We start from the raw sequence: 14367 nt of genomic DNA, 5'->3' as shown, positions 1-14367 counted from the left end.
AATGAAATTACCCGAAACCTTTGACAACGTGTCTGGCGGAATGGCTTCACATGCAGATGAAATTTACTGCTTCAGTTGTTCAATTGTTTCTGGATTCTGGCGGTACACCTGGTCTTTCAAGTGTCCCCACAGAAAGAAGTCACAGGGGTTCATGTCTGCGAATAGGGAGGCCAATCCACGTCGCCTCCTGTATGTTTCGGATAGCCCAAAGCAATCACACGATCATCGAAATATTCATTCAGGAAATTAAAGACGTCGGCCGTGCGATGTGTCCGGGCACCATCTGGACTAAACCACGAGGTGTTCGCAGTGTCGTCTAAGGCAGTTTGTACCGCCACAAATTCACGAAGAATATCCAGATAGCTTGATGCAGTAATCGTTTCGGATCTGAAAAATGGGCCAATGATTCCTTTGGAAGAAATGGCGGCCCAGACCAGTACTTTTTGAGGATGCAGGGACGATGGGACTGCAATATGGGGCTTTTCGGTTCCCCATATGCGCCAGTTCTGTTTATTGACGAAGCCGTCCAGGTAAAAATAAGCTTCGTCAGTAAACCAAATGCTGCCCACATGCATATCGCCGTCATCAATCCTGTGCACTATATCGTTAGCGAATGTCTCTCTTGCAGCAATGGTAGCGGCGCTGAGGGGTTGCCCCGTTTGAATTTTGTATGGATAGAGGTGTAAACTCTGGCGCATGAAACGATACGTGGACGTTGGCGTCATTTGGACCGCAGCTGCAACACGGCAAACGGAAACCCGAGGCCGCTGTTGGATCACCTGCTGCAGTAGCTGCGCGTTGCCCTCTTTGGTCGCCGTACGAGGTCGCCCTACCTTTCCAGCACGTTCATCCGTCATGTTCCCAGTCAGTTGAAATTTTTCAAAGAGATCCTTTATTGTATCGCTTTTCGGTACTTTGGTTATATTAAACCTCCGTTGAAAACTTCGTCTTGTTGCAACAACACTGTGTTCTAGGCGGTGGAATTCCAACACCAGAAAAATTCTAAGGAATAAACCATATTGTCCACAGCACACTTGCACGTTGTGAACAGCACACGCTTACAGCAGAAAGACGACGTACACAATCGCGCACCCACAGATTGCGTTGTCTTCTATATCTTTCACATCATTTGCAGCGCCATTTGTTGTTGAAAATTGTAACTACTGTAATTTCGAAAGTTTGTCCCCCTTAAAATATATTGTTGTAACAAGCATATTGCAACAATCGGTGTATTTCTATCGCTGCTCGTTTAGTTTTTATTGCCGTTTCAAATATACCGGTCATTTTTGAAACACCCTGTACCTTGTGTACGCGATACTATCGCCTCTGTTTATGTATGTATCGTTGTCCCACGATCTTTGTCATCTTAGTATATAAAAGGAGGCGGATGTACGGTGGAGATAATAGAGATGCAGTAAGAGCAGAATGGGTCGACGAAACATTGGATGTCACGTCAGTAAAAAATATCCAGGATATATAAAGCCCCTATTGAGACGTGTGGCTCGATCAGAGATATCCAGCCGCCGGTATTGGTCATCTTTCCGGTGGTGTGCACAGATCGTGCGGTGGAGCCACCTACCGGGCGATCGGGGAGCGAGGGGTAAGCTCTAGCAAGTAGCGAGGATTTTGCTTTGGGACGCCTAACAGTAAAGTCGTTCTGGAAGTCTGGCGGAGAGTATATGCGCCGTGTGAGGCAGCAGGAAGAGCACATCTAAGAGGGGCTGTTTACCCGGGTGACGGCGCCGTAGGAAATATCACCGGCGTGGAAGCAGTCACGTTACTGGGAAGCCGTTGGTGTATTTCGCTGCCTGCAAGTCTCCTGGCTCCGGGATCTGCCGCAGCTGGCTTCGTCGAACAAGCAAGAGGGTAAGGGCCTGGCTTGTGCTGTAAATTGTGCCCGAAATCGACTATTGGGTTCAGTGCAGTTGGAGTTATTTTTTTGGCCGGTCCGTCCTACTCCTACTGATTATGCCCTCGACTGTGCTAATTTCAACTTGCTTAGTTCGAAACGTTCTAGTGAGAGCTGTATGTGATGTGATGATTAACATTTACTAGGGCCTGGGGTGCTGATACATTCTGTTTGTTGATTTCTATCGCCAGTATTAACCGCCATTGAAAACAGTTTGGCTGGCTCTTGTCTAAGTACCGCCTGGTTATTGTATTTTATCACACGACGGAGTTAAGCTAGCCAATTGCTATAGATAAAATTTTCCCTGGATATATTTTGCTGTGAATTGCAATAACATTACTGTTACGTTTCTATCTGGAGTACTAGTGTGTCTGAGAGAAACGTGTCTAATTCTAAATGAGTAGTTTCATAAATTCTTACGAGTTACTGAGAGGTCGGTTGTTATTGTGTGTTTATATAGTTGGAAACTAATTCTGTTACTGAAAGTACAAGAATTCCTTCAATGTCAGCATGTGGATATTGTAATTAATTCTGATTTAATCACAAATGTAAGTGTGGCTATTTGCTGTAAGTCGCTTTGTGTTTTGAGTCGGTGGGGAGGGGGGGGGGGGGGTCTTTGCCCGCGCGTGTCGGTTGGCCGTGTATCTAATCCACTCGCGGCTTAACGTACAGTTGGCCTTAAGCACAGAAGATAACAGATTTCTACTGCTTAGCTAACGTTTATTAATAGGTTGAAACTTCCTGGAAAATTAAAACTGTGTGCCCGACCGAGACTCGAACTCGGGTCCTTTGCCTTTCGCCGGCAAGTTCTCTACCATCTGAGCTACCGAAGCACGACTCACGTCCCGAGTTCGAGTCCCGGTCGGGCACACAGTTTTAATCTCCCAGGAGGTTTCATATCTGCGCACACTCCGCTGCAGAGTGAAAATCTCATTTTGGTATTAATAGGTTGTTTGATTCTACAGATGATGTACTGTAATGAATTATTATGTTTTTAGTTACTTAAGACAGATGTCAAGCTGTTGTAGATACCAAATAGTTCTTTGATTTTTCGTGCCTATCCGTGACCGTTGCTGCTCCCGTTTGGTGGTCCAGGCCGAGCCTGTATTAGAAACAGCTGAATGAGCGGGTGTCCGCTTCTGAGCATAGTTTGTTGAATCCGACGAGGATGCTTTGTCACATGAAATTTTATATTTTATATCTTGCATTGTAGGGTGCGTACCATCTAAGTAACGTGGCTGTGTGCCGGCAGCGGTGGTCTAGCGGTTCAGGCGCTCAGTCCGGAACCGCGCGACTGCTACGGTCGCAGGTTCGAATCCTGCCTCGGGCATGGATGTTTGTGATGTCCTTAGGTTAGTTAGGTTTAAGTAGTTCTAAGTTCTAGGGGACTGATGACCACAGAAGTTAAGTCCCATAGTGCTCAGAGCCATTTTTTGAACGTGGCTGTGTGCCATGGTATCTGATTTGTTGTTGCCTGTACTCTAAATTACTTTGCTAATACTAATCACTGCAGTAACGAAAGACTATATTTCCTCGTTAAATTGTACTACATTGTTCTTCAGGTTGATCATAGTTTTTGAGGAAATATTTTATTAAATCATTTCATTAATTGTGTAATAAGTCAAGAGTGCGTGGTTTACGAAATTTAAAAGTTTGATGTAACTTGCTCTCACCTAAATGGTAATTTTAGATATGTGTTTATGGTTTTATTTGTTATTTATCTTGTTTAAATGTGCAAAATAAATGTCCAGTGCAAGTGTCGATGGTGGCTGCCTGATGTGTCACTTGGTCTAGTCCTACCACCCCACAGCCTATTGTGCTAAGCTTGTGACGTTGTGTAAAAGGTTGTGCTGACGCATCATCTATAAAGCTGCCCAAATGAACATCCTGTGACGTGGATGTGAAGAAACAATCACAGCTCTGACAAGACCACACGTATCTCGTGCACTGACAGACGGGTGTCGTCGAGCACTCCGGAGGATGCTTATAAAGAGTCACATGAAACCAGGGTAAGTGACCAGTCGTGAAGCCCAAAGTACTACCACTGGTCGAGGTAGCCCAGTCACTGCAGACAGAGGGTTGAAAACTATGGGGTACAACGGTTCAACAGATTCTCATAAGCCAAGCATTTCCGCAATCAGTGCAGAGCGACGCTTCAAGTGATGTAAAGAGCGAAGCGACTGTATAATGGATGTTTGGTAACGAGGGATTTGAAGCGATGATTTACCGTCTACCTTGCGGCAGTCAGATGGAATGATTTGGATATGGCAAATGCCTGGAGAACGTTAGCTGCCACATGGGAGGTGCCAATAGTGAAGTACGGAGAAGATGGTGCGATGGTGCGATGGTACGAGGGTATTTATGGCTGTTAGGTTGTGGCGTCCTAATTGATCTTAATGAAATGATAAATGTGGAAGGATATGAACACATTTTTCAGCATTGTGTACAACGTACAATAGACGAACACGTCTGGAACGTTGTTTGTTTATATCTTCGTGGCATGCACCGTATCGTAAAGGAGGAGCGTCTGTGAGACTCATATGGTTCAAATGGCTCTGAGCACTATGCGAGTTAACTTCTGAGGTCATCCGTCGCCTAGAACTTAGAACCAATTACACCTAACTAAGCTAAGGGCGTCACACACATCCATGCCCGAGGCAGGTTTCGAACCTGCGACCGTAGCGGTCGCGCGGTTCCAGACTGAAGCGCCTAGAATCGCACGGCCACTCCGGCCGGCCATCTGTGAGGCAGTTGCATCTGTGAGGCAATAACATTCCTGAAATCGACGGGCCGGATTTCAACGTCCACTTTACTAAAGACCTGCCAGTCCAACATAACCACTTCTTCTGGTTTCTGGTTTAGTCTCTTGAGGAAAGTTGGGGTGCCATTCCTCCACAGACATTCAGACACCTAATTGAATGTGCAAAGTTCAAACCAACATAATGGCGAATATTAATGTCGTCTAATAGGTTGCGGATAGTTTTGATCAAATAGTGTATTACGTCGCTCATGCTGTTACATACTTACGTGAAATGTCACGAGACAATACAAAAGGAATCTGAAAGCTGACAAAAATAGGTATTTGAACGAATTTTATATTCATATACCTGCAAGTACTTGTTGCAGTTATGAAATAATTTCACTTTTTGATTGTTAATACGTTCTGTACTATTTTTCAGGTAATCTACGTAATTTCTTTCCGCTTGAAACAAATGGAATCAATAGCAGGACATCATTATTTGTATTTTTGATTTTACCTGGAAACGTTCCGTAGGCTATGCAGAATACGGCATACATCTGTCTTGATTGCTCCTACTCACATTCCACCACATGCATGTGGCTCTCTTTCAACTACACCACTTCACCAGATCACTTATTACCTGTAACCTCCTCCCTCCTCAGTACGAGATTGTTTAAAGCATCTAGCTCCCATGGATGAGTAAATCTGCTCTCCTTTTTAAGGAAAGCTATTTAATCACTTCAGAATGTAGATTAAATATGTCGTCCCGCGTTGAGACCTTTACGATACAAGATTTATGTAACGTCAACAAAGAGCACGTACAGTTCTGCTGCGGTCCGCGTAACACGCGCATCACAGTATGAGAGTGGTATGGCTCATCACCTGGAAAGGTACTTCAAAGATGAAGGAGGCATGCCAATACGATTCTTGTGAGCGAAACATATTAAAGGTACACAGGTTCTCCGTGAAACTTTGGCGATGTAGGGAGACAATGCAACGTCGCTTCAAGCTGTTGCGTAAGGGTACCAGCAGTTTGACCAAGCAGTCCAGAGGTGGGCGATACTGACAGGGAAGTCCATGCGTTTTTCATTCTTTCCGACAGCTGAGAGAACGTCTGTGGGAAAGAGACTTCCAACAACGAGGACGTTCACACAACAGTTGTTGAATGCCTCCGTGAAAGAGGAGAGGATTTCTATCGTCGAGGAATTGAACGATTCGTAAAACGTTTTGATCTTTGTTTACAAAGACTTGGTGACTATGTTGAAAAATAGTGTCATGTATCTTTGCCAAACTGATGTGTACTACAGCATGCGATAAACGGTACTTGGCAGCCATAATATGTGTAACTTGTTTCTTGTAGCTCTCTCGTAATTTTTCATACATTTCAATTTTAATGACGTCACATCTATCGAAGTTAGCTCCATACTTAACAGCCACACACAACCGCTCGCTCGATGAAAGATCCGTTCCCAGGGATTGGAAAGATGCACACGTCACACCAATAGTAAAGAAAGGTGTAGCTGGCTTTTGGTTCATATATTGTGTTAGAAGATTAGAATTACCTCGAACAGAACAGGATATTGACACACACCCAACACAGATAAAGAGAACGTCGCTCTTGTGACACACAACTAGCTCTTTACACACACGAAGCGTTGAGGGCTATTGACAAGGGATTTCAAATTGATTCCCTATTTATAGGTTCCCAGAAGAACACCGTGAATTCATTGTCCCAGGAAGGGGAAACTTTATTGACACATTCCTGGGGTCAGATACATCACATGATCACACTGACAGAACCAGAGGCACATAGACATAGGCAACAGAGCATGCACAATGTCGGCACTAGTACAGTGTATATCCACCTTTCGCAGCAATGCAGGCTGCTATTCTCCCATGGAGACGATCGTAGAGATGCTGGATGTAGTCCTGTGGAACGGCTTGCCATGCCATTTCCACCTGGCGCCTCAGTTGGACCAGTGTTCGTGCTGGACGTGCAGACCGCGTGAGACGACGCTTCATCCAGTCCTATCCTAAACATGCTCAATGGGGGACAGATCCGGAGATCTTGCTGGCCAGGGTAGTTGACTTACACCTTCTAGAGCACGTTGGGTGGCACGGGATACATGCGGACGTGCATTGTCCTGTTGGAACAGCAAGTTCCCTTGCCGGTCTAGCAATGGTAGAACGATGGGTTCGATGACGGTTTGGATGTACCGTGCACTATTCAGTGTCCCCTCGACGATCACCAGAGGTGTACGGCCAGTGTAGGAGATCGCTCCCCACACCATGATGCCGGGTGTTGGCCCCGTGTGCCTCGGTCGTATGCAGTCCTGATTGTGGCGCTCACCTGCACGGCGCCAAACACGCATACGACCATCATTGGCTCCAAGGCAGAATCGACTATCATCGCTGAAGACGACACGTCTCCATTCGTCCCTCCATTCACGCCTGTCGGGACACCACTGGAGGCGGGCTGCACGATGTTGGAGCGTGAGCGGAAGACGGCCTAACGGTGTGCGGGACCGTAGCCTAGCTTCATGGAGACGGTTGCGAATGGTCCTCGCCGATACCCCAGGAGCAACAGTGTCCCTAATTTGGTGGGAAGTTGCGGTGCGGTCCCCTACGGCACCGCGTAGGATCCTACAGTCTTGGCGTGCATCCGTGCGTCGCTGCGGTCCGGTCCCAGGTCGACGGGCACGTGCACCTTCCGCCGACCACTGGCGACAACATCGATGTACTGTGGAGACCTCACGCCCCACGTGTTGAGCAATTCGGCGGTACATTCACCCGGCCTCCCGCATGCCCACTATACGCCCTCGCTCAAAGTCCGTCAACTGCACATACGGTTCACGTCCACGCTGTCGCGGCATGCTACCAGTGTTAAAGACTGCGATGGAGCTCCGTATGCCACGGCAAACTGGCTGACACTGACGGCGGCGGTGCACAAATGCTGCGCAGCTAGCGCCATTCGACGGCCAACACCGCGGTTCCTGGTGTGTCCGCTGTGCCGTGCGTGTGATCATTGCTTGTACAGCCCTCTCGCAGTGTCCGGAGCAAGTATGGTGGGTCTGACACACCGGTGTCAATGTGTTCTTTTTTCCATTTCCAGGAGTGTATATCAGTATGGCTCGAAAACTGGCAACTGATCCTAAACAATGAAAAGCGTGAGGTTATCCACATGAGTGCTTAAAGGAATCCGTACATCTTCGGTTACACGTTAAATCGGTCAAATCTAAAGACCGTACATTCAACTTATTTCCTAGGAATTACCAACAGTTTAAATTAGAAAGAACACAATGAAAATGTTGTGGGGAAGACGAACCAAAGACTTGGTTCTATTGACTGAACACCTAGAATGTGCAACACACCTTCTAAAGAGACTGCCTGCATTACGCTTGTCCGTCAGCTTTTGGAGAACTCCTGGATACTTACCAGATAGGATTAACGGAGTACATCGAGAAATTTCAAAGAAGAGCAGCACGTTTTGTATTATCGCCATGTAGGAGAAAGACTATCACTTATATGATACAGTATTTGGGGGTGGACATCATTAAAACAAATGCGTTTCTAGTTTCGGAGGAATTTCCATCACCAGCCTTCTCCTCCTAATGCAAAAGTATTTTTTCGGGCCGAACTATGTAGGGAAAAACTATTATCATAACAATTTTTCCCGCGCACTGTTCGAAATTGTAATTATAGAGAAATATTTTGAAAGTAGTTCGAGGATCCCTCTGCCATTCACTCAAGTGTGATTTGCGGAGTATCCATGTGGATGAAGAATATTTGTTGTCAAATGATAGTATTTCGCAGATACTTTCAGTACTATATTTTATTACGGCGTTTCAAATGTGTTGAGAATAGAGTTTGTAGTAAAGAAGTAGTAAATTAAAACGCCGTGCCCGTTGCTGATGTTTTATTCCACAAAGAGCGAAAATGTCATGAAGAATAAACTTTCGTTCTTTCGTTATTTAGTGGTAGGTATCAGTGAGAAAACGTTTTGCAAGAGTTTGAAATTACATGTAATGTTTTGTGGAAGTCGCTCAGTCTTCCCATTCTCAAATACTGCATGAATACGGCGCCGCGAGTCATACAGCCTCAAGACATATAAAGGGTTTCTAATCATACTAAGTGCTTTAATGTCTTAAGCACTTAGCGAAAGAATATGAGTACATTACGACAGCATTTTAAATTTTTAAATGCATCAATAATTGTGCGAAATACTGGAAATGAAATATTAGTGGTCAGTGGAAGTCATTACATCACCCGCCTGTACTGTCGCCTAATGACCGTTTCAACAATTCCGTGTTATACACGGTGTCCGAGGAGGAACTGACAGTGTTGAGAGATGTAACAGGAACGATCGTTCGAATCAATGAAGTCTAATAAACCTGGGCCTTTAAGAACTATGAACAGTTCTTCATATTTGACTACAGTGGAACAGATCCCTTCTACTGTTCCTTGTTTTTGATATTTGGAGAGGTGATAGTATAGAGTAAAACAACAAGAAATACCCAGCAGACATCGGCTCTAAAATGCACCACCTTAAGTGTTATGAGCACTTTTCTCACTAGATACGATGCATTTCTCAGCGGCTGAGGTGAACACGTTCTCATAGCTTTTAAGTGTGCATTTTAGAACCAATGTCTACTGGGTAATTTTTCTTGTTTTGCTCCATATGAAGACGTTTCAAAATACGGAAAGCTAAGGGCTTGCAGTAGAAAAAGTTTGTTTCACGATACCGACGACGAAGAATCGCTCATAGATCTTACGGTATGCGCTTTAGGGCCAATGTTTAATAGACTTCTTGCTTCAAATGATCGCATCTGTCTTATTCCTGAAGATTGACCATTCCTTCTGACACACCCTGTAGATTGGGGATATAACATTAATTGCAGATTTCGCAACTAAGTTGTTACCTTCTGTTTACTACTTGATCAACGTCACACACATGCAGTTGCGTAAGCAGGTTACCATACCCATATAGAACTACACGTAGATATCAAAATAATCAAATATCGATCAAAACTAGTCACCATAAAAATAAATGTGCCATTGATATTGTGAAGTGCAGATTAAAAAAAGATCTACTGTTTGTTTTTTGTCTTTCGCCTTAAATCTTCTGCAATTTAAGAGCAGCAGCCACTTCTGTTTTTTACTTACAAAGCACCATCAGTAAATGGATGGTATGTATTATTCCTTTCCTACAGTCTGAACTCGACGTGAAGAAATGAGTAATTAAGATGAACCACCACAGAGGATGCTTTGCATATAAGAGAGATTCACGACTCGTGTAAAACTCTCTTAAACTTCACTATGCCTATAAACGAAGATAAAATAATTGTTAATATACAACAGCTGCCGCTGACAACGAAAATTGTCGTCCAAGCAAATGTATTACATCTTAAAACTGGTAGGCTGGGCGCCATAGTGCTAACAAAATGTTAGATCCTAATATATGAATAAATTTTCTTTAATTTACGTCTTTGGTCACAAACATTTTGTTCACAGATTGCCGGTTTCGGTCCACAATGACCATCTTCAGTGTTCTATATACGAGTCACTGTTTTATTCGCGACAATGTCGCAGCTAGTGAAACTAATTTATGAAGATTATTGAAAGAAGTGTACAGAAGAATAGTGGACACACGAGTTTGTATTAAAGACGAGGTATATTCCTTAAAGGAACGCAGACATGCGCCATAACAAATTACAAAACATGTCTTTCTCCGTTCGTCTGTCGTTTCCCGTTTCTGCTGTGGGGTAGAAGGTGGGGAGGAGGGGTTGTCTGCATCATTATTGCCCTTAAGGCAATGCCAGTGGCAGGTGGTGGACGCTTGCCCTTACTGACACCATTATTTCCCCCGGGGAAGAAATCTGTGTACGCCTTCTGTCTGTGTTTAAGTTACTAATGTGTAGGGATGAAAACGCATTTTAAATGTTTGAATAGTGTGTATCTGTGGCTCGATGTGGATTCCAGATATTGATCTAACTGATAATGTGAAACCGCCTAAAAGCGACATCCACGTTGGCCGTCGTTAATTCGCGAGGCTAATTCGTTGTGCGAATGGCTCGGCACCCCACATCCCGGATGTGGCTCGTTAACGAACTCGGGTGTCCGGAGGCAAGCTTCTTATTAAAGTAAGTAAGTTCGTTTAAAATTAATAATGAATCATTGTCGTTTCTTTTGTGATAACTGCTGACAGTACGTTGTTAGCTATTCCATATTTAATAAGTTGGGTTCAAATTTGCCAATGAATTCTATGAATACAGCTTAACTTTCCCAAAAATTGTATCTCTGTATTTTTAAACTTTTGTAGTCCAACTAGTAAATAATATGTAATACGTCAAGGTCAATAAAATAAATTCATAATGATAACAAATTTACAATAATTTAATAATACACTGAGGCGACAAAAGTAATTGGATAGTGACTTTCACATATACAGATCCCGGTAGTATCGCGCACACAAGGAATGAAACGGCAGTGCATTGGCGAAGCTTTCATTCGTACTCCCGCTGATTCATGTTAAAAGTCCAACGTGATTATGGCAGCACGACGGGAAGTAACAGACTTCGAACGCGGAATGGTAGTTGGTGCTAAGAGCGTGGGGCATTCCATTTTGGAAATCGTTAGGGGATTCAATATTCCGTGATCCACAGTGTGCAGAGCGTGCCAAGAATATCAGGCGTTACATCTCGCTACGAACGACGACCGAGTGGAGCAACGTTTGTGTAGCGTTGCCAGTGGTAATAGACAAGCAACATTGCATGAAATAACTGGATGAAACAATGCCTGACTTAACGACGAACGTATCTGTGAGGGCAGTGCGGTGAAATTTGGCGTTAGTACGTTATGGTAGCAGACGGCCTAAATGAGTGCCTTTACTTAGTGTACGAGATCGTCTGCAGTGCGTCTCCTAGGCTCTCGACCATATCGGTTGGATCCAAGGCAACTGGAAAACCGTAGCCTGATGAGTTAAGTCACGATTTCAATTGGCTCTAAGCGCTATTGGACTTTACATCTCAGGTCATTAGTCCCCTAGACTTAGAACTACTTAAATCTAACTAACCTAAGGACATCACACACCTCCGTGCCCGAGGCAGGATTCGAAGCTGCGACCATAGCACCAGCGTGGTTCCAGACTGAAGCACCTAGAACCGCCCGACCACAGCGTCCATCCGATTTCAGTTATTATGAGCTGATGGTGGTGTTAGAGTGTGGTGCATACCCAACGAGATCATGGATCCAAGTTGTCAACAAGACACTGTTCAAGCTGGTGGTGGCCCCATAACGATGTGGATTGTGACTCCATGGAAAGGCCTGAGCCGTCTGGATGTTTAACTGCTTGGAGCCGATTTTCAGTCATTCGTGGACGACATTTTCCGAAGAAAACAATGGAATTTATATGGATGACAGTGCACCATGTCACCGGGCCACAACGGTTCGCGATTGGTTCTGGACAATTCGGGCGGATGATTTAGCCAACCAGATCGCCCGAAATGAATCCCTTTGAACTTTAATGGGAGATAATGGAGAGATCAGTTCATGCACAACATCCAGCACCGGCTACACTTGAGCAATTATGGACTGCTATAGAGGCAGCATGGCTCAGTGTTCATGCATGGGACTTCCAGCGATATGTTCAGTTCATGCCATGTCGAACTGTTGTACGACGCCGGGAAGGAGGAGGTCCGCCACGATATTACGAGGTTGCCCATGACTTCTGTCGCCTCGGTGTACTGTCCATCTGTGTTGCAAGCCGTTCCATATTACATATACACTTCCCATTATCCTGAAGGTCACTACAAATTGGCATGTCAAACGTAATTGTACTGCACCGATTATAAGTGGTCATGTTCATCTCTAGCTGAAGACTGACAGAGAAGTCGTGTAAACACAACGAGCACATTGCAGTATGTTAAATGTGGGTCCCCATTTAACGCACTGCTAACCTAATTTTTATCTTCGTTTGAGACTGATATTTCGCGAAAATGTTCCCCCCGTCGTATGATGTTTTAATGATTGCCACCCGATCTTGCATATCATATCTGCGACACAGTCTTCACTAAGTCACGACAGTACAAAGCGAGCTGCTAGTCCCTGTACTTTCTCGATAAGTTCCGCAATTCCTACCTGCTAAGGATCCCATACCACACCGGTATAACAGATGACAGACAAGGGTAGTGTAGGTAGCCTATTTACCGGTTTTATTTCATCTTCTAAGTGTTCTTCCAATGAAACGGATTCTTTGGTTCACCTTCCACACGACAATATCTACATTATCTTTCCCGTGTAAATTGTTCGTGATGGTTATCCTTGGTATTTTGTAGTATTTGACAGCTTTTGATTTCCTGTGGCTTATCGTGAAACGAAATCTACTGAATTCCTTTGAGAGCTCATGTGGATTACCTTCCACTCTTTGTTATTTGGAGTCATTTGGCACTTTTCGCATTATACTGTATTAGTAATTTTTGCAATTGTTTTCGATCATATGATGATCTTTGTAGATGGAAAATAACCGCACTATCTGCGAGTGACCCAAGAGCGATGCTCATATTAGGAACACCAGAGAACGTATAACACTTCCTCGGGCAACGCCACATATCAGTTCCGTTATACTCGATGACTTTCAGCCAGTTACTACGAATAGTAATCAATGTGAAAGGAAATCATGAATCCAGCCGAAAACTGAGACACTAGCCCACAGGAACGCCATTTCATTAGAAGCCGCTTGTGGGGAACGCTACTAAAAGCCATCTGGAAATCCAGAAACATGGAGTCAATTTAAGAGCCCTGCCGATAGCACTCATTACTTAATGAGATCAAAGAGTTAGTTGTGTTGATGAAGAGTCATGTTTTTTTGAAACCGTGCTGACTGCGGCTCAATTGATAGTTTTCTTTGAGGCCATTCATAGTATTTCTAACACTAGATGTGTTCCAGAATCCTGCTACGAATGTACGTCAGAGATACTGGTCTGTTCAAATGGCTCAAATAGCTCTAAGCATTAAGGGACTTAACATCGGAGGTCATCAGTCCCCTAGAACTTAGAACTACTTAAACCTAACTGACCTAAGGACACAACGGCAGGCAATTGGTCTGTAACTTATCGAATTACTTTTATTTCCTATTATGAGTATTGATGTGGCCTGTACAGCTTTCCAGTCCTTAGATGCGGGTCCTTCGTCGAAAGACCGGTTGAATAGGATAGATAGAAAGTGAGCTGTTGAAACACTATAACATGAAAGAAATATAAACGTTATACCGTCTGGGCCGGAAGAAATGGCTTTATTAAATGATTTGAAACGCTACACCGAAGTTACCAACGTCCTAGTTACTCATGTCGCCAGCTGTTCCCGATTCGAATTCCGGAATATATTGACCGAAAAAATCGCTGGACGAAACAATAATTAATGTTGATTAATGAAATTTCGAGAATGTATTTTCTAGGTAACGTATGTTACTTATTAACGTTGCAGAAGCATAGGTCAATTTACACGCTGGACAATGATGAAATGCTGATACATTAATAACCGCAATAGCCGCCCTAATGTTGAATTTAAGCATGTAGAAGTGCATCATGCATTGCGTTGTACATGTGCCGGACGTCAGTTTCGAGGATGGAATACCATTCCTGTTGCGCTTGGTCGGTCACTAGATGGACGGTTAAAGCTGGTTTAGATCACGCTGAAGTTGTCGTCCGATGATGTACCATAT

This window comes from Schistocerca gregaria, chromosome 1, assembly GCF_023897955.1.
Source record: "Schistocerca gregaria isolate iqSchGreg1 chromosome 1, iqSchGreg1.2, whole genome shotgun sequence".
NCBI classification, from domain to species: domain Eukaryota; kingdom Metazoa; phylum Arthropoda; class Insecta; order Orthoptera; family Acrididae; genus Schistocerca; species Schistocerca gregaria.
Note: the sequence above shows the minus strand (reverse complement) of the source record.